The sequence below is a fragment of the Pleurodeles waltl genome, chromosome 9 (genome assembly GCF_031143425.1).
Source record: "Pleurodeles waltl isolate 20211129_DDA chromosome 9, aPleWal1.hap1.20221129, whole genome shotgun sequence".
In the NCBI taxonomy this organism is placed as follows: Eukaryota; Metazoa; Chordata; class Amphibia; order Caudata; family Salamandridae; genus Pleurodeles; species Pleurodeles waltl.
In genome coordinates this window covers 179,575,332-179,596,594 of record NC_090448.1, presented here as the reverse complement: position 1 = coordinate 179,596,594, position 21,263 = coordinate 179,575,332, and positions in this window count along the sequence as shown.

Below are 21,263 nucleotides of genomic sequence, written 5' to 3'. Positions count from 1 at the left end.
AACTTTCTCCTCCTTTACAGACTTCCACCTAACAACTCAACATTCCCAGACGCTTTTCTTGATACAGTCTCAAACCTTATAATATTATACTCAAACATATGCATTTTTGAGGACCTAAATATTTGGTTTGACAAACCCAATATGCCCCATCCAAAAGCTATCACCACTGGCTTAGTGGCATTGAACCTATATCAGATTGTACACAATCCCACGCACATCGCTGGACACATCCTAGATGTCATTTTGCGAAGCCTGAACTAGTTACCGTTCATAGCATCACACCAATCACATGGTCAGACCACCATTTGATACATTGCCAACATAAAACACCACAAAATAACACACCCCACAACTACTTACATACATGCACCTATCGACTATGGAGCAAGCTCAATTTTGATGACTTAGAAACACAACTAACAGCCAACACAGATCTAGATCTAGAGTGGCTACAGGAAGCTTTTGATATCCTAATACCACTCAGAAAAACTAAACAGGACAAAAGAAAACCAACACCCTGGAGAAACACAGAACTGAAAAAGATAAAGCAACAAATTAGAAGATGGCAGCAGACCTGGCTCAAAACAAACAATATTCAAGACAAACTGCAGCTACACAAACTTAACAGAATATACAAATCATCAATCAGAAAAGCTAAAAAAAAAAAAAAAAAAGGTACTACTCAGGCAGAATTCAAAAAGCTTAGGCCCTCATTACTATCATGGCGGTTTTCCCCGCCATGCCGGCAGCGGTGGCTAAAGCTGCCAGCCGGCATGGCGGGCCAAACCTCCATATTACGGACAAGGTGAGGGCCGCCAGCAGCAGCCGTCACTCACCGCCAGGCTCCCGCTGTCAGGCAGCCTGGCGGCGAGTTGAAACACCATCCACCAGGGTAGCTGTGCTACCCTGCGGATATTGCTTCATTTCCCGCCAGGAATAGGCTGGCGGGGGGGTGCCCCGGGGCACCCCTGGGGCCCATGCACTTTGCATGGGCAGTGCAAGGGCCCCGGTGCAGAGCCCCATCGTGCAGGTCACTGCCCGATTTATGGGCAGTGATCTGCGCGATGGGTGCAACTGCACCTGCCGCACAGAGGCATTGACTGCGGCTCCATGTGGAGCCGCCGTCAATGTCCCTGCCGAGCCTTTCTGTGAGCCGGCGGGCGGAAACAATGTTTCCACCCGCAGGCCCACAGAAAAGTTAATTATCTGGCCGTCGGGGTTCCGGGGTCGATGGCGGTCAGTGTTTTGACCGTCAGCATGAACACAGCAGTTGTTTCTGCCGTGTTCATAATGACGACCTAAATCTGCAATCAAATAATTTTATAAAATTCTCAATGAATTTCGAAAACCTAAATGCATGGAAGGAACTCATCCCACTACTCAAGATTTCACAAACTGGCAACTCATTGCACAACCAAAGAAGACACATTGGACTCCTATTTAAAACAGAAGAAAACCATCAGCACCAACCCCTTTCCTAAAATCCCCTCTAAGAATAAACCAACCTAGGCTCTACAGTCCCTCAAACAAATATCACAAGCTTAATTTATGGATTTGTTTGCAGCAAGAAGGCCTTCTTGTTGCCCTTCTGACCCTTGTCCCCACACATCTTCAAGAGCTTTTCTTTTATCTACTTCTGCTGCGACACCTGTAGGAAGAACCATCAACAACTCTTTAACTACAGTAACCCAACAACTACAGACCAATCACAAATGGACCTTTCCTGGGCAAACTGATAGAAAGAGCAGCATTCGCCCAGATGTCACAATTCATTGAAGACAATTCCATACTTTCAGACTACCAAACTGGATTCCACCCAGGAAGAGGCACTGAATCGGCGCTCATAGCAATCTGGGATGATCTTAAAAACACAGTCGCCCACAATGGAGTTGCTGCACTACTTTTCTTGGACCTCTCGGCTGCCGTTGATACGGTTGACCATGACACCCTAATTCAAAGACTCCACAAAGCCGGCATTGAAGGGACTGCTCTCAACTGGATTACATCCTACCTTCAAAACAGAACTAATATTATCTATTCTCCCCCCTTCTCGTACAAACCGTACCTCACAAAAGCAGGGGTCCCACAAGGATCAATCGTCTCACCTTTGCTTTTCAACATCTACATGACATCATTATCAGAACTGATCAATGATTTTCAACTCGCATGCTACATCAATGCAGATGATACACAAATACTACTTAAATTGGAATGCCTCAAAGACATTATAAACTCACAAATCTTCAGTTGCCTCAGAGCTATTGATCAGTAGATGACTTGGAGCCATCTCAAACTACGGCCCATATTTATACTTTTTTAGCGCTGCATTTGCATAATTTTTATGCGCAAAAGCGGCGCAAACTCACAAAATATAATGGTATTTTGTACATTTGCGCCACTTTTGCTTAAAAAAATTACGCAAATGCAGCGTTAAAAAAGTATAAATATGGGCCTAAATGCCTCCAAAATGGAAATACTCATATGTGGTGACTGGAAAAATTATCACCCATGGGCGCCTGGCCTGACGATCTCAGACCACCTCCTCAAATATCCGAGGAAGTTAAAAACCTTGGAATTACCATGGACTCCAAGTTAACAATGAATGCAAATGTGGACATATTAGCACGAACAAGCTTCATCACCTTGAGGACTCTGCGACGCATCTTCCCCCACCTCGGATTTCCACACAAGGTACTGGCTCCTATCTCTCTTGTACTATCCAAACTGTATTATGCCAATGGCCTCTACCATGGATCATCTCTATCTATTATATAAAAACTACAACATATTCAGAACTTCACTGCCAGGCTACTATTACATGTAAAGCCACAAGCCCACATCTCTCATGCCTTGGGAGTACTACACTGGTTTCCCGTTGCCAGGAGATCCTCCTTCAAGCTTCTTTGTATCACCCTCAAAGCTATACATGGAACAGGACCACATTTTTTTATCAGAAACAAAATAACCAAATACATTCAACAAAGAAACCTCCGCTCAAGATTGGCACCCTGTCTTAGAACACCACCATACAAGAAAAAGACTATAGGTGGTACATCCTTCTCCGTTCTAGCAACCAAACTATGGAATTTATTACCCCCACATATAAGATCCACGGATAACTATCTTGTCTTCAGAAGACTACTCATGCGTTGGCTCTTTCCTTCATAACCACCGTACTCAAACAGCAATGGACTGCATATGCCTGTGTTGATAAATATTTGTAATCTGATTATGGTGGTCATTACAATCCTGTCGGTCGGTGTTAAAGTGGCGTTAAAACCGCCAAAAGGCCGGCTGTAAAAAAAATTGAATCACGACCGTGGTGGAAACCGCCAACATAGACAGCCACTTTAACACTCCGACCGCCACAGCGGTACAAACAAACACCGCCGCGGTAACCGCCAACAGACAGGTGGAACACAATGCACCGCCCACAGTATAACAACAGTCCAATCCGCCACCTTTTCCGTGGCGGATTCACCGCGAACAAAAACACGGCGGAAACAGGACTTGGAAGGGAAAACGCTCACCTCTACACACCCCACGAGGAACCAGGACGCCATGGAACCGGAACTCCAGATTCTCCCAGCCTTTGTCTTCCTGCTCTTCTACCAGGAGCACGAACGCCAGCGGCGAAGACCACGGTGAGTACTGCACCTACGACACAGGGGAGGGGGGAGGGAAAAGAGAGTGACACACACACGCAACACCCCCACCCGCACCCCCACCCTCACCCACTACAACACACACACTAATACATCATGATACATTACAGTTACACCCTCCAACCCCCCGGAAGAATGCAAAGACAAAAGGAAATTATTTGAACGTTTGTAATCAATTAAAATCCAGTACTCAAAAAATATATATACACTATAAACAAATGTATACACCAAGAATACAAGTCCAAGGTATTGTACCATAAAAGTCCGTGGACCACTGGGCCCAAAATGCATGGGCGAGGCCCACACAAGATACCCGATCAAAACGGAGAGAACACTGCAGGGGCATCAGATAGAAATACAACAGGCACCTCAGGGGGAAGAGAAGGGGGGGCACCTCAGCCGGATGAGTGCACGACGCCAGATCCACGAGGGGGATCCATGCCCACTGCTGTATCCTGGGGAGTGCAAAGCCACAGTCTCACAAGTCTCTCCAGTGGGTGGTTTGCCCACTGCTTTATCCTGGGGAGTGCAAAGCCACAATCTCACAAAGTCTCTCCAGTGGGTGGTTTGCCCACTGCTTTATCTTGGGGAGTGCAAAGCCACAGTCTCACAAGTCTCTCCAGTGGGTGGGTTGCCCACTGCTTTATCCTGGGGAGTGCAAAACCACAGTCTCTCTAGTATATAACAGTTTCCACTGGTTCTGGAGGGGGCTTTGTGCCCAGAGTGCTTCATCCTGCCAAGGACAGAGGTAGTGGATGTGAATCTCCACTGGTTCTGGAGGGGGCTTTGTGCCCGGAGTGCTTCATCCTGCCAAGGACTGAGGTAGTGGATGTGAATCTCCACTGGTTCTGGAGGGGGCTTTGTGCCCGGAGTGCTTCATCCTGCCAAGGACAGAGGTAGTGGATGCCTTTCTCCACTGGTTCTGGAGGGGGCTTTGTGCCCAGAGTGCTTCATCCTGCCAAGGGCAGAGGTAGTGGATGTGAATCTCCATTGGTTCTGGAGGGGGCTTTGCGCCCAGAGTGCTTCATCCTACCAAGGACAGAGGTAGTGGATGCCTTTCTCCACTGGTTCTGGAGGAGGCTTTGTGCCCAGAGTGCTTCATCCTGCTTGTGGCGGCCTCAGTAGTGTCGGAGCTTTCGGCGCTCATTGGCCTGCGGTGCTGGTGGTGGCGGTGTCCTTGGCAACGGTGCTGGTGGCGGCGGTGTCCTGTGAAGCGGTACTGGTGGCGGCGGTGTCCGGTGAAGCGGTGCTTGTGGCGGCGGTGTCCTTGGCAGCGTGGCTGGTGGCGGCGGTGTCCTTGGCAGCGGTGCTGGTGGCGGCGGTGTCCTGTGAAGCGGTGCTGGTGGCGGTGGTGTCCTGTGAAGCGGTGCTTGTGGCGGCGGTGTCCTTGGCCTGGGACGGGTAGATGGAGGAGGTTTGGGAGTGGAGGAAGAGGTAGTGGTTGTAGGAGGTGTACGTTTGCTGACTTTGGGTGAAGGTGCATGGGCTGGAGGCTGTTGTGAGGTGGATGGCTGTTGGGTGGATGTGTGGCTGCATTTGTGCACCTTGGGAGGTGGGCTCACAGACACACTGGGAGAGGACACAGGGGATGTGTGAATGGTGGTGGGGGTGGTGAGTGCAAGTGAGCGGGGTGTGGTGATGGGTGTGCTGGTGATGGACGTAGTGGCTGAAGATGTAGTGCATGCAGGTGTGAGTGGAGATGAGACAGGGAGGGAGGAGGGAAACGAGGAGGAGGGGGACACAGTGGAGGCAGTGGATGTTGGTATGTGTGCATGGGTATGATGCTTGTGTGAGTGCCTGTGGGATGTATGGTAATTATGTTTGCCAGAGCTTCCCTTGTGTGTTGAGGTGGGTGCATGCTGGTCTGATGGTATGCTTCGGATAGGCTGAGGTACAGGTGTTTGGGTCTGGGTGGAGGAAGTTGAAGGGGGGAGGCTGGACACAGGGACAATGGCTGCCATCAGTGCTGAGGCCAGAGTCTGAAAAGCTCGCTGTTGGGCTGCCTGACCAGAATGAATGCCCTCCAGGTATGCATTGGTCTGTTGCAACTGCCTCTCTACACCCTGGATGGCATTCAAAATGGTATACTGCCCAACAGTGAGGGACCTGAGGAGGTCAATAGCCTCCTCACTGAGGGCAGCAGGGCCAACAGGGGCAGGGGCTGAGGTGCCTGGGGCGAAGGAGATGCCCACCCTCCTGGGTGAGCGGCCACGGGGCACACGGTGAGGGGCTGCTGGGAGGGCAGTGCTGGTAGGGGGGGTGGCGGCTGCACCTGTAGATGCGGTGGGCACAGAGGGGCCCGCCACCGCACGGGAGCTCCCATCAGAGGAGGAGTGCGTGTCGCTGGTCTCAGCTCCTGTCCCCGCCGTGGACCTCCCCTCACCCTCCGTCCCACTGGTGGCTTCAGACTCTGTTGTCTCGCCCTCCAGGGCCATGTGGGATGCAGCTCCCTCCTGCTCCGGTACCACTGCTCCTCCGCCTGATGATGCTAATGCACACAAGAACATGGAGACCACAAAAAGGGGGGGAAGACAGAAGAAAGGCATGTTGAGTGCATGCAATACTGCTACAGTTGGCGGACACTGAAGCCCCCTGCACTACGCCGTGCACTTTGAGCTCCCTAATTAATCACAGGGACATGGGGTACAAGGCCTATGCCCAACTGCTGCACACATGGAAGTCACAGGAGCCTGACTAGGTTTAGTTGGCTCTGAACACAGGTGGGGTGGGGTGCCACATGGCCTGCCTTACGAAGGGACCTTGCCTACTAAACTAGCCCTGGCCTAGGGGAACCCACAGCCCACCTCCCCCACCAAGACACCTCTAATGCGCGCTGAATCAGCTGAATGAGAGTGTACTCACCCCCTTGTGGCTGCTGTGATGCCCTCAAGCGCCCATCCAACTCCGGATAGGCCACCGCCAGGATCCGGAACATCAGGGGGGGTCATGGTGCGACGGGCACCCCTCCCACGTTAGGAGGCCATCCCCAGCTTGGCCTCTGCCGTCTTCTTGCTCCAGCGGCGAATGTCCTTCCATCTTTTCCGGCAGTGGGTGCTCCGTCTGTGGTGGACCACCAGGGTACGGAATTCCTTGGTGATGGCATGCCAAATATCCTTCTTCTGGTGGGCACTGACCTACCGGAATAGTACAGGGGAAAAGTAGAAGATATAACCGTCCGCACCGTCACAGTCATTGGCCCGCATCCCTACCCTTGCCATGACGCACATGCACTCACCGTCGTTTCATGCACACCTCACTATCCCCCCCCCTCTATCTTCCATCCACACCACTCCACACAGGCATTGCCCCTTCGGCATGCTCACAGTGTACTCACCTGTTTGTCTGGAGGACCGTAGAGTACCGTGTACTGGGGGAGGACCCCATCCACCAGTTTCTCCAATTCCTCCCTGGTGAAGCCAGGGGCCCTTTCCCCAGACACATGAGCCATTGTCTCTTCCAGACTGAAGTCACAGCAGCACTTGCAGTGTAGGTCCTCTCCTGTCGAAGATCAGGTATCAAGTGAGTGAACAGAGAGAAAATGGCGGTGACGTCCGTGGCGGTGCATACCATCACCACCGGCGTACATCGTCATTGGCTCCTGGACCCATAGGGTCCAATGTTAACCAAAGCAGGATTGCGCCGCGGTCTTCGACCGCCTACCGCAACGGTGTACAACGCCAGTGCAGTTACCTCATATCCCCTTGTCCCACAATACAGGTCAGGCAGCTGCCATTTCAGTGGGCCACATGGCATTAATTTTAAATGTGTCACACATATCTAGGCCTTGCATACACACTAATACAGGCACATAGCGGATTAAAAGAATTGTGGAATAAAGTTGTGTTTTCGTACCTCAGTGTTGGCTGACTCTCTGCTCACTGTTCTCCTCCATAGAGCACGTCCGCTGGGGCAGGTGAAGAGATGGCGGCATCCTCCGGTGTACAGACCGCTGGTGGACCTGTCGACAATGGAGGAGCGACATGTAATTGTCACCTACAGACTGGACTGTGCCACAATCCAGGAACTGTGTGCCCAGTTGGAGCCAGACCTGATGTCAGCTATCCGCCATCCCACAGGAATCCCCCCTCTAGTGCAGGTGCTGTCAGTACTCCATTTTCTGGCCAGTGGGTCTTTTCAAACAACAGTGGCCATTGCATCAGGGATGTCCCAGCCTATGTTCTCAAACATGTTGTCCAGAGTGTTGTCTGTCCTGCTGAAACACATGCACAGCTACATAGTTTTCCCTCAGGTGGAGGATTTGGCTACAGTGAAAGGTGACTTCTATGCCATGGGACGTATCCCCATCATCATAGGTGCAATTGATGGGACATATGTGGCCTTGGACCCCCCCCCGCAGGGGTGAACAGATGTGCAGAAACCGGAAGAGTTACCATTCTATGAATGTGCAGATGGTGTGTTTGGCCGACCAGTACATCTCCCATGTGAATGCCAAGTGTCCTGGCTCAGTGCATGACGCTTACATTCTGAGGAATAGCAGCATCCCTTATGTGATGGGGCAACTCCAAAGGCACCGTGTGTGGCTATTAGGTGAGGACATGGACCCTATACAGTGTGACTAGGTGTCTGGGTCTCGGGATGTCCCTAAGAGTTAGTGTGTATCTAACAGTTGTCCCTCAACATTTGCAGGTGACTCTGGTTACCCCAACCTGTCATGGCTACTGACCCCAGTGAGGAATCCCAGGACAAGGGCAGAGGAACGCTACAATGAGGCCAATGGGCGAACTAGGAGGGTTATAGAGAGGACCTTCAGCCTCCTGAAGGCCAGGTTCCAGTGCCTCCATATGACAGGTGGTTCCCTATTCTACTCACCAAAGAAGGTGTGCCAGATCATCGTGGCCTGCTGTATGCTTCACAACTTGGCTTTGCGATGACAGGTGCCTTTTCTGCAGGAGGATGGTCCAGATGGAGGTGTTGTGGCAGCTGTGGAGCCTGCGGACAGTGAAGACGAAGAAGCAGAAGAAGAGGATATAGACAACAGAAACACAGTAATTCATCAATACTTCCAGTGAGACACAGGTAAGAAGACATCACTGCCTGCTACATCTGATACCCTTGTTCCACCTCTCATCTGTCTGTCACTTTCACCCAGTGTATGGACCCTGAGTTGTCACTTTCCCTTTCAATTTTACATATGTGTGTCCCACTGTGTGACATCTGCATTGTTTCCGCATGGACTAGATCTGTGTGACATAGGTATGTTGACAATAAAATGGATATAGCAGTTTTCCACAGTTATTGCAAATATACATTTTCAAAAGCACAGACTGACTCCAGATTGTTTTGTGCTTTAAGGGTGTTTATTTAAGTGCTAAATATTGGAGGGTGTTGTGAAATGATCAGGGGTGATGGTGGAGGAATGTCCATGGCAGAGTCCAGTCTATTAGTCTCACAGGTGCATTGTCCAAAGGGACATAGGAAGTGGAGCTGGGGCAGTTGATGGATGGACAGGGTAACAAAGTGGGACAGAAGGATGACAATCAGGGTGGTCACATTTTTTGGCAGGGGTCTTGGCATTGTTCTCTGTCTTTGTCCTGGATCTCAGGGACCGTTTGCGGGGTGGTTCTCCATCTGCAGGGGGTGGGGTGCTGGTGTCATGGTCCTGTGACGGTGTCTCCTCTCCACTAGCGCCGGCAGAGGTGGTGGGCAGTTCATCATCCAGGCTAGTGTCAGGGGCCCCTTGTTGTGCCACAGTGTCCCTCCTGGTGTTGACGAGTTCCTTCAGCACCCCTACAATGGTGCCCAGGGTGGTATTGATGGATTTGAGTTCCTCCCTGAACCCCAAATACTGTTCCTCCTGCAGCCGCTGGGTCTCCTGAAACTTGGCCAGTACTGTTGCCATCGTCTCCTGGGAATGGTGGTAGGCTCCCATGATGTTGGAGAGGGCCTCGTGGAGAGTGGGTTCCCTGGGCCTGTCCTCCCCCTGTCGCACAGCAGCCCGCCCAGTTCCCCTGTGTTCCTGGGCCTCTGTCCCCTGAACGGTGTGCCCACTGCCCCCAGGGCCCTGGTGTTGTTGGGGTGGTGGGTTAACCTGGGTTCCCTGTAGTGGTGGACACACTGTTGCTTGACGTGTCCTGGGGACAGAGATATGGGCCCACTGGGTGGGTGCTGTGCTGGTGTTTCCAGAAGGGGGAGGCTCTGTTGTGGCTTGTGCCAGTGTGAGGGGAACCGATTGTCCCCAGGTCCCAGATGGGCCGGGCTGGTCATCTAGATCCAGTTGGACAGAGCTGCTGTCATCACTGTGGGCCTCTTCTGTGGGGGGAGTGGACATGTCTGGCACCTCCTGTCCGGTGACGTTGGGTAGGGGTCCAGCAGGGGTGTAAAGGCATGATTATTGCATCTGTGTGTGCCATGGTGTGCAATGGGAGGGTGACCCTGTACCCCAGTGCTTGCATTCTTGTGTAGGACCTTGTGTGCTAAATGTTCAGGGGTGTGTGTGGGTATGTGCAGTGGCCATGTATTGGTGATGGGTGTCCATGCTTTGGTGGTGCATGCAGGGCTTGGTGTAGGGATGGGTGGGTTGTGATAGAGGGACATATGTTAGGAGTTGGAGTGATGGGGGTGAGGGTGGGGGTATGTGATAGCATGCAGGTAGGGTGGGGGATGAAGTAGTGAAAGATTTGCCTTACCAGAGTCCATTCCTCTAGCTACTCCTGTGAGGCCCTCAGGATGCAGTATAGCCAAGACCTGCTCCTCCCATGTTGTTAGTTGTGGGGGAGGAGGTGGGCGTCCGCCGCCAGTCCTCTGAACCGCAATGTGGTGTCTTGAGACCACGGAACGCACCTTCCCCGTAGGTCGTTCCACCTCTTCCTGATGTCATCCCGTGTTCTTGGGTGCTGTCCCACTGCGTTGACCCTGTCCACGATTCTGCGCCACAGCTCCATCTTCCTAGCTATGGTGGTGTGCTGCACCTGTGATCCGAATAGCTGTGGCTCTACCCGGATGATTTCCTCCACCATGACCCTGAGCTCCTCCTCAGAGAACCTGGGATGTCTTTGCAGTGCCATGGGGTGGTGTGGGTGATGTGTGGGGTGGGGTGTGTTGTGATGTGTGGGGTGATATTTAGGGGTGTGTGGTGTTTTGTGCGTGGATGTTGTGTGAGTGATGGTGTTGAGTGCCTGTGGATGCTAGTTTGTAGATGGTGGTGTCTCTCTCTGGCCTTCAGTCGCAATTGTGGTTGTAAGGGTTTGTGGGTGATGTGGGTGTGTGTTTTATATTGTATTGGGTGTGTGGGAGTGGTGTGTGTATGTGTATCAGGTGTGTGTATTTCGATTTGTCCAATGTGGGTGTGTTTTGTATTTTTGTGTGGCTTTTGAGCGGCGGTGTGTACCGCCAATGGAATACCGCGGTTGAAAGACCGCCGCGTGCATTCGTGGGTCGTGATAGTGTGGGCGTATTCCTGTTGGCGTGATGGTGGAGGTTTTGTTATCGCCAGTTTATCACTGACCTTTGGTGTGGCGGACTTGTGTGGGTGTCTAAATTTTGGCGGATTCCGAGCTGTGGGTCGTAATAGCTGTGGCGGAATTCCGCGGCCGTGGCGGTGTGCTGGTGGCCTTCTGCACGGCGGTAAGCGGCATTTACCGCCAATGTTGTAATGACCCCCCTATGTGTATATTATAGATATGTATAGTTCTTTAGGAAATATGTATCGCTACTATGTCATAACAATAAATTACACACATACTCTTCAAACCTGTTTAACAAATGTATATTTACTCACAATTAAATATGTATATGGCTATGAATGTATGTACATATAAATGTGTCTATGTGTGTGTATGCATGTGCGTATGTATGTGTGTGTGTGTGTGTGTATACATATATATGTGTACGTTATTCTATGCTTAACATATTCATAGGTCATTGCATAGCTCCTAGATAAGTTGTTATATTAGATACTTATGAATCCCTGCTCTCGTTTATATATCACACTGATCAAATGTTTTATTATCATAAGCATTTCACAATTCATAAATTGAGGAAAGATGTAAATGTTAGAAAACTACACTTATTAACTTCAACTATTACAAATCTTGAAAGTCTGTGTTTATGCAATACTACTTTGCTTCTCATATTATTATACCCATTATTATATTCCTTGACTATATATTCCCTTACTATGTATTTACATACCTCTGTATTACTCTAGTCCTACTGTGCTAGAGAAAAATTAAATACAAATAATAAAATGAAATCAATAAATAACATTTAAATTGTAAATAAGTGAATTAAAGTAAAAAAAGAAAATAATAATGAATACATAAATTAAAGAAAAAGAAAACTAATGAGTAAAAAAGTGTGTATCTATATATATATATATATATATATGTTTATATATATATATATAAATAAAAATATAAATAAATAAAAAAAATATACATTTTCTCTCTTGTAAGGTTTACTTTGTTTACCCATCACCATATCTCATTTCTCCATCAATCTATCCTCCATCCCCTCTCTGACACATCACAAACCCATTCTACTTATTTCATCTCCAGAATAACACTGCCCAAGCTCTTACCTCCTCTTCCACATCTAGCTCATCCAAACCTCAATTTACTACCATGATCTCCCAAACAACCACACTAAATTCTCCCTCATTTATCTCACCTTTGACTCATCCAAAACCCCTCCTGCTACCATGATCTGTCTAACTCTTTCCACGGATTCATCCCTCCTCGTCTCTCCTTTACTCATCCCAAGCCTCATCCTATTACTATAAACTCCCAATCAACACTTCTGGATTTTTGCCTCCTCTATCATAGACTAATAAACTCACATATCCTCTGCTCAAATTAACTCATAATAATACTAAAACTGTACTCAAATTTCACATACTAATCCACCACTAATTCCTCTTGGGTTCCGGAGTAGCGTGCTACTCGCCAAAAAAGTGCTTTGATGCCTCATCACGGGTAGTAAGCGCTATATAAATACTATTACAATAAAATACAATGGATGAAGAAGAGGAGGATCATGAGTCTGACAATGAGCCATTCATCATGGATGATAGCCCAGCCCCAGTGGAGTCAATCCTTTCCCCATCTTCTCAACCTGCTCCAAGAGATGTGGCAGCAATACCACCACCTCCACTAGCCCCAACATCAGCATTTGACTGGTTTCCAAAGGCAGGGCTTAAGTCCACCACAGTGGCAAAGGCAACAGAGCTCAAACAAGGTGGAGCACCAATGACTATTGAGCAGATGGTCCAGGCCTACCTGGATGATCCAACGGACGTCTATCTGGATCAAAACCCATGGATGTATTGGTATGGGAAGAGGCGTCAATGGACAGTGGCTGGCAATAAAGTATCTAGCTTGCCCTGTAGCCAGTCTGTCTGCTGAGCATGTGTTCAGTGCAGCTGATGTAGTTCTGACAGTGAGAAGGACCAGTCTCTCGCCCCAAAATGTCCATCATCAAAATGAACCAGCCCTTTATACCACCAAAGTACAGCATTACTGAAGTACAACAGGAGGTGGCTGAGGGTGATGATTGGTCGGACTCAGGTAATCTTAGTTTCCTAGCTGACCAACTTCTGGGTGAAACACCTAAGTTTGACAAAAAAACTCTACTTCCCTGACTAGACCTGGGGCACCATAGAACTTTCTACTATGAACAGCTTTGAGAAAAAGAAATAGCTAGCTGTGGGACCCTTAATAGTGTATATTGTTTGTTTCTGTCTAGATGACTAATGAACTGCAACTGTTTTAGGCACATGTATGGCTGAAACGTAGTTGGACCAGTGTGCATTGAAGAAGCCCCTAAACCCACCAAAATCACTTCAAAGAGATTTGAGAGACAGTGCCTGCCTCCATTCTGTGCCTAACCTTTCTTTTATCCCCTAGCAGGACTGCCCCAGATATTTGATTTACAACTGACTGTCCAATGTGTGTTTCATTACCTGAAGAGGATCAGCAATGTGCCACTATGCTTGATTGGAACATGTAAGTAATGCTATATATGCCTCAGAGATTGCTATGAGGGATACTTGTTTCAGTGTTGAGAATTGAGTTGGTTGGTGTGACCCATCATGTCTAGTGGTGGCAGAAAGTGAGAGTGGGTGTTTTGTTTAAATATATTACGCTGGCTTGTGTTTGTGTTGTGATCGATTTACAATGTTGGTAGCATAATTGATGATCATTTTTTTCCTGAAGGCGATTTATTTTCCTCTTCCCCTTTTCACACTCACCAAAATTTGTTTGCCGGTGTTTTCACACTTGTCAGAGTCACCAGATCCTCGGGTCTGCTCACGCCCCCAACATGTCCACCACCTAACAGCTCCAAGACTCTGATAGACAAATCACAGAGACCGAGAGAGTCCAAGAGGGGAAGAGGGGACCAGGAAGGGAACAGCTGGGAAGGAGACCTGTAGCAAGAAAAAGGCTAGAACACACGACATGAAAACCATATCTCCTGAAATCAATACTAGACCATGATTCTAAGCCTAGTCACTCTGAAAACATGAACAATCCAAGAGTTAAGTATAAAATGACTAAGTTTCAAGATGGCCAGATACCTGTAAGGGAATCAAGATGAATTAAATGAAAACTTTCTTATTCAAGTACTTTCCTTTACATGAGAATCAGAAAAAACATTCTGACTAAATTTTAAACCAGTCATATAAATCCTGTTTTGAGAATGTATACTAGGACCATACAATATTGCATCTAGAAACTCTTGCCTTCTGTGTACTCTTAAAATGTTTCAACACAAATTGTGCATATATATATATATATATATATATATATATATATATATATATATATATATATATATATATATATATAGTAAACACCATAAAAGGATTGTGCACCATGAATAACACAATATGGATTCAGGAAACAAATCACATAACTTGTCAACTCGAATATTACATAATAAATATCCTAGAATAGTGGCATACAACAAACAACATGAAACAAACTCGAGGAGAGAATCGTGCGTCCTGCCGACTCGAGTGCCACCATGCAAAATACCAAGAAATGGTAGCACGCAATGAATACCAAAGTCAAATCATCACCAATCGAATTGCGCGTCCCGCCGATTCGCAAAACACGATGTAAATGTCAGGAAACAACAGCTCATAATAAACAACAAGACCAAAGCACAATGAAACGAATCGTGCCTCTCTCGCCGATTCTCAAGCCACCATGTAAATGTCAAGAAATGTACAACAAAGTCAAATCCTCATGAAACGAGTCGCGCGTCTTGCCAATTCGTAAAAACATCATGTAAATGTCAAGAAATAGCAGCGCGCAATGGACAACAACGTTCAAACACCACAAAACGAATCGCGCGTCTTGCCGATTCTTAAGCCACCATGCCAATGTCAAGAAATGGTAGCACGCAATGAATAACAAAGTCAAACCTTTATGAAACAAATCGCGTGTCTTGCCTATTCGTAAACTACCATATAAATGTCAAGAAATGGTAGCGCGCAAGTAATCTGTACTTTAAGAATTAAACCAAGAACATGAAAATTTTCAACAACGGCGTCGGAACAGTCCAACCACCGCCTTACCACCCGGAACAACGATCACCAATGAAGGATGTAGGGCAGAAGACCGGAAGATCCAAATAGGCCGCCGGGACAGGAGCCCAGGAAGAAGCTGCTGCTCCGCACTGGGACCTATGAATAGTGAGCACTGTGAGTTGGGCTGGCTCTCTTTTATAGAGTCTTGGCCCAGCCCAGAACCACACCCAGGCATGTTGCAGGGAAAGTCTCTGGAAGGCCATGGAAAGGGGCCACACCCTAACACACTCTGAAAACCTGCAGCAATACATTGCAAAGGAACAGTATTTGTAAGTATATTAAAAATAAGTTTTCAGGATTGAACTCTGCAATGCAAAAGGTTAAACCACAACATATCAGCACAATGCATAAATTACGTTGTTTTGAGAGTGCTGGGTTTTTGCATTTTTGTCGCCAATAGAGCGCGTACTGCTCTGGTGTTGACAGTACTCCCCTCTCCCAGACGCTTTCCAGGGCCTGGTTTGCTTGGATTAAGACGATGAAAGCGTCTCACAAGTACTGGAGCATGAACATCAGATGTGGAAACCCATGAGTTACTTTCAGGATCATAACCTTTCCATGAGATTAAGTACCATAGATTACGCCCTCTCAGTTTAGAATCCAACACTTTCTTGACTTCGCATTCTTCTTCCCCTTGTACTAGAACAGTAGCTGGATGAGGGTGAACCTTTTGGACTGCCTTTTTCAAGAGGGAAGTGTGAAACACTGGATGAATCCGTAAGGATCTGGGCAATTGTAGTTTATAGGTCACCGGATTGATTTGCTGAAGGACAGTATAAGGACCTATGAATTTGGGGTTAAACATGTGCTTCTTCTTGAAGTCTATATGTTTTGTGGAAAGCCACACTTTGTCACCTGGTTGATATTGAGGTCCCTCACAATGTTTCTTGTCATAATGCCTTTTATATTTTTGTTTGGCTTTTTCTAAATGCTGTTGAATCCGTTTCTGGGTTTGATGTAAATGCTGAATGGTTTCTGACACAGCTGGAGTAAGAGAACTTTCTTGAGGAATTGTGATAGGCAAGGTGTCAGGATGATAGCCAAATAAACCAAAAAAGGGTGTAACGCCAATAGAAGTGTGGAATGAGTTATTGTAAGGTAACTCAGCTAACTAGAGCATAGATGTCCAAGAATGAAGTGTCTTTTCAGCGTAGGCACGTAGGTATTGTTTCAAAGTCCGATTTAGTCTCTCCGTTTGACCATCTGTTTGAGGATGGTGACTAGTAGATAGCGTAGATGTCACTTGGAGTGTTTTACACCATGTCTTCCAGAAATTGGAGGAAAATTGTGACCCCCGATCAGAGAGGATATCCTTTGGCAGTCCATGATAACGAACCACTCTGTTCAGTAAAATAGTTGCCAATTCACTAGAAGTGGGCAATTTTTTACAGGCGATGAAATGTCCATATTTCGTGAGACTATCTACTACCACCAGAATTACTGAATGCTGTTGAACCACTGGCAGACCGGTAATAAAGTCTAAAGAAATGTGCTCCCATGGACGACTTGGGGTTGGAAGTGGATGTAACAACCCTTTTGGTTTTGAATGACTTGTTTTAATGCGAGCACAAACTTCACAGTTGTTTACCATTGCTTTTATATCTTTTGCTAGAGTAGGCCACCAAAAATAGGGTTGGATCAGTTCAAGAGTTTTAGGAGTACCTGGGTGACCTGCCGTAGGTATAACATGTAGCCAATGAAACACTATCTTGCGAAGTTTGGTAGTGGGTACGAACAAACGAGCGTCATGAAAGGGTAAACCTTGCTTGATTGACCTTTTGGGATCTGCTTGGGTCCATGTTTGCCATTTTTCAACAGTGAAAGAGTTGCAAATTTCTTCAAAGAAATCTTCAGTTTTTAATGATACATAGAACCTTGTCAGGAGCAATGATAGCTCTGGAGGCTTGAAATGCAGGCAACGTGGTAGACTCTTGACGGGACAAGGCGTCAGCCTTGCAATTATCTTTACCAGTCCGGAAGGTTACTACAAAATCAAATTCGGCAAAAAAAGGCATCCAGCGTAATTGCCGAGGGGTCAAAAGTCTGGCGGAACTCATGAATTGAAGATTACGATGATCAGTATATACTGTGACAGTGTATTTGGCACCCAACAAATGATGTCTCCATTCTTTAAAGGCGTCACGAATCGCCAGAAGCTCTTTTTCAGCAATGACATAGTTCTGTTCGGCTTCGTTCAACTTCCGAGACATATAAGCTACAGAATGAAGTTGACCAGTGTCTTTATTTCATTGTGATAAGACGGCTCCTCTTGCTACATCTGAAGCATCAGCTTCCACTATGAAAGGTTGATTCGCATCAGGATGAGTCAAGACTGGGGCAGTGGAGAAAGCTTCCTTCAAAGTCGAGAAGGCTTGATCAGCTTCTGGGGACCATACAAACTTTTCTTTCTTTTTTAGTAGCTTAGTGATTGGAGCCACTGTCTGGGAGAAATGAGTTATGAACCTCCGGTAAAAATTTGCAAACCCCAGGAAACATTGTTCATCACAAACAGTCTTTGGGGTGAGCCAATCAGATATGGCTTTTACTTTCTTTTCTGCCATCACCATACGTTGAGTGGTAAGAATAACCCCTAAAATCTCAACTGTGGTAACATGAAACTCCCACTTGGTTAGTTTGCAATATAAATGGTGTTTTCGAAGGGCTGCAAGAATTTTCTTGACATGTTGGACATGTTAGTTTTCATTGTCTGAATAGATCAAAATATCATCGATGTAGATTATGGCAAATATGTCGAGGTACTCTCTAAGAACGTCATTCAAGAAAAATTGAAATGCTGCTGGAGCATTACACAGACCAAAAGGCATGACGGTGTATTCAAAAAGGCCATATCTTGTCTTGAACGCTGTTTTCCATTCGTCACCCTCTCTCATTCTGACCAAATGATAAGCACCTCGAAGGTCAAGCTTCGTGTAGATTTTTGCTCTCTTTACTTGTTCCAATAAGACCGGAATTAGGGGTAAAGGATATTTATTCTTGATGGTGACTTTGTTCAAACCCCTATAGTCGATGCAAGTTCGAAGTTCTCCATTAGCTTTTGGAACAAAAAAAAAAAGGCGAAGCTGCAGGAGACTTAGAGGGGCAAATGAAGCCATTCTCCAAAAATTGATCTAGGTATTTTCGTAAATGTTGATTTTCATGTTCTGACAGGGCATATACACGACAGTTGGGAAGTATCGCACCTGGGACTAGATCAATTTGACAGTCATAAGATCTATGAGGACGTAGAGTCTCTGCTCCTTTCTCATCAAATACATTTTTGTAAGATGAATACTGTTTGGGCAGCTGAATTTCTTTCTCCACGGCAGTAGCTATGTAAGAGTTGCAAACTTTTGGTACTTGAATCTTTTGGAGACATTCTTCATTACATAGCGCAGATGGGAACACGATTTTTCGTTCTGCCCAATTGATCTCCGGATTGTGATGAGTTAACCATGGCAAGCCAAGGATAATCCCATATTGGGGAGCATGGATCACGTCAAGGATGATTTTCTCTTTATGTTTCTTTCTTTGATTCTTATCTTCACAAATCATCGACAAGGGGATAGTCTGAAGAGTTACCGGACCTCCAGTCAAGAGTTTTCCATCGACTGCCTGGATGATCTCTGGGGTCTTCTTTTCAATACATGGGATCCCCCATGCACAAACCAATTGGACATCAACAAAGTTCCCAGTAGCCCCAGAATCGACTAGAGCTTTTTTGAAATAGATCTTTTTCTTGACCTGAATTCTTATTTCCAGTTTAAGATGTCTAGATTGTGAAGGGTCCACGGTGACACCCAAGAGCAACCCTTCTCTGCATCTTGGGTGTTTTAGTTTTCCAACTCGACTGGTGCATTGGCTGCGACCTTCTGAACTGGACCTTGCTTGTTCTTTGGTTTGATTGGACAATCTTTGGCAAAATGACCTTTGTCCATTTTTTCTGCGTAGGTCCTTTTCAACTTTGGTTAAAGGTCTTCTGATGGTTCCAATTTCCATCGGTTCCGGCGTTCTTTCTTTCAGAGTTCTTGAGTCTCTGTTATCATGAACGTGCCATGTATATTTTTCAATCTTTTTGCGAGTTCCTTTACGTTCTGCTAAACGATGATCAAGTCTCAAGACAAGATTTATTCATTCTTGACAGTCTGTAGGTTGTGGGTCGATTTGCGCTAAGATATCTTTTAGTTCCTCTTTGAGTCCCTTGTAAAACAAGACCACTTGTTTTTCTTCAGGCCAGGATGTCTCGGCAACCAGCCGGTTAAAGTTGGCTAAATACGACACTAGGTCTTGATTCCCTTGGTGTAAATCTAATAATTCACGATCTGCTGACTGTGTTACAGTTCTACAATCAAAAACTCTCTCAAATTCACAAACAAAATTTCTCCAGTTGTACAACAAGGGACTATTTTTACGCACAAGAGGAATTGCCCAAGTAGCTGCATCCCCAGACATATATGATAACAAGAAAGCTACTTTGGACTGGGCATCGGGGAAGGCATTTGGTCTGCAGGTGAAGTGTAGTTCCACTTGAACCAGGAAAGATTGCGCTTTCAAAGGGTCACCTAAGAAACGTTCTGGGGGAGCTAAAGGAATTGCAGAAGGAACATTTAGGGAAATCGGATTACTTCCAGAAGCCTGAGAAGAAGTACCTGGCCAAGACACACCTGTGGGACTTTGTTCCTTCTTCTCTACCTTATCTTGCAACTGACTCACTCTCTCTGCTAAGCTAGTTGTCAATTCTTTGGATGATACCACCTCTGCTTGGAGCTGGATAATAGACTTGACTAACTCGTGTAGCGTGGCCATGCTGAGAACATACACAAGCCAGGAGGATAATAATTTGTGGGCTCACTATTCTGTCAGAGTCACCAGATCCTCGGGGTCTGCGCACGCCCCCAACACGTCCACCACCGAACAGCTCCAAGACTCCGATAGACAAATCACAGAGACCGAGAGAGTCCAAGAGGGGAAGAGGGGACCAGGAAGGGAACAGTTGGGAAGGAGACCTGTAGCAAGAAAAAGGCTAGAACACACGACATGAAAACCATATCTCCTGAAATCAATACTAGACCATGATTCTAAGCCTAGTCACTCTGAAAACATGAACAATCCAAGAGTTAAGTTTAAAATGACTAAGTTTCAAGATGGCCGGATACCTGTAAGGGAATCAAGATGAATTAAATGAAAACTTTCTTATTCAAGTACTTTCCTTTACATGAGAATCAGAAAAAACATTCTGACTAAATTTTAAACCAGTCATATAAATCCTGTTTTGAGAATGTATACTAGGACCATACAATAATGCATCTAGAAACTCTGGCCTTCTGTGTACTCTTAAAATGTTTCAACACAAATTGCGCACATTGCAGATATATATATATATATATATATATATATATATATATATATAGTAAACACCATAAAAGGATTGTGCACCATGAATAACACCATATGGATTCAGGAAACAAATCACATAACTTGTCAACTCGAATATTACATAATAAATATCCTAGAATAGTGGCATACAACAAAGAACATGAAACAAACTCGAGGAGAGAATCGTGCGTCCTGCCGACTCGAGTGTCACCATGCAAAATACCAAGAAATGGTAGCACGCAATGAATACCAAAGTCAAATCATCACCAATCGAATAGCGCGTCCCGCCGATTCGCAAAACACGATGTAAATGTCAAGAAACAACAGCTCACAATAAACAAGACCAAAGCACAATGAAACGAATCGCGCCTCTCTCGCCGATTCTCAAGCCACCATGTAAATGTCAAGAAATGGTAGCGCGCAATGAACAACAAAGTCAAATCCTCATGAAACGAGTCGCGCGTCTTGCCAATTCGTAAAACATCATGTAAATGTCAAGAAATAGCAGCGCGCAATGGACAACAACGTTCAAACACCACAAAACGAATCGCGCGTCTTGCCGACTCTTAAGCCACCTTGCCAATGTCAAGAAATGGTAGCACGCAATGAATAACAAAGTCAAACCTTTATGAAACAAATCGCGCGTCTTGCCTATTTGTAAACTACCTATAAAT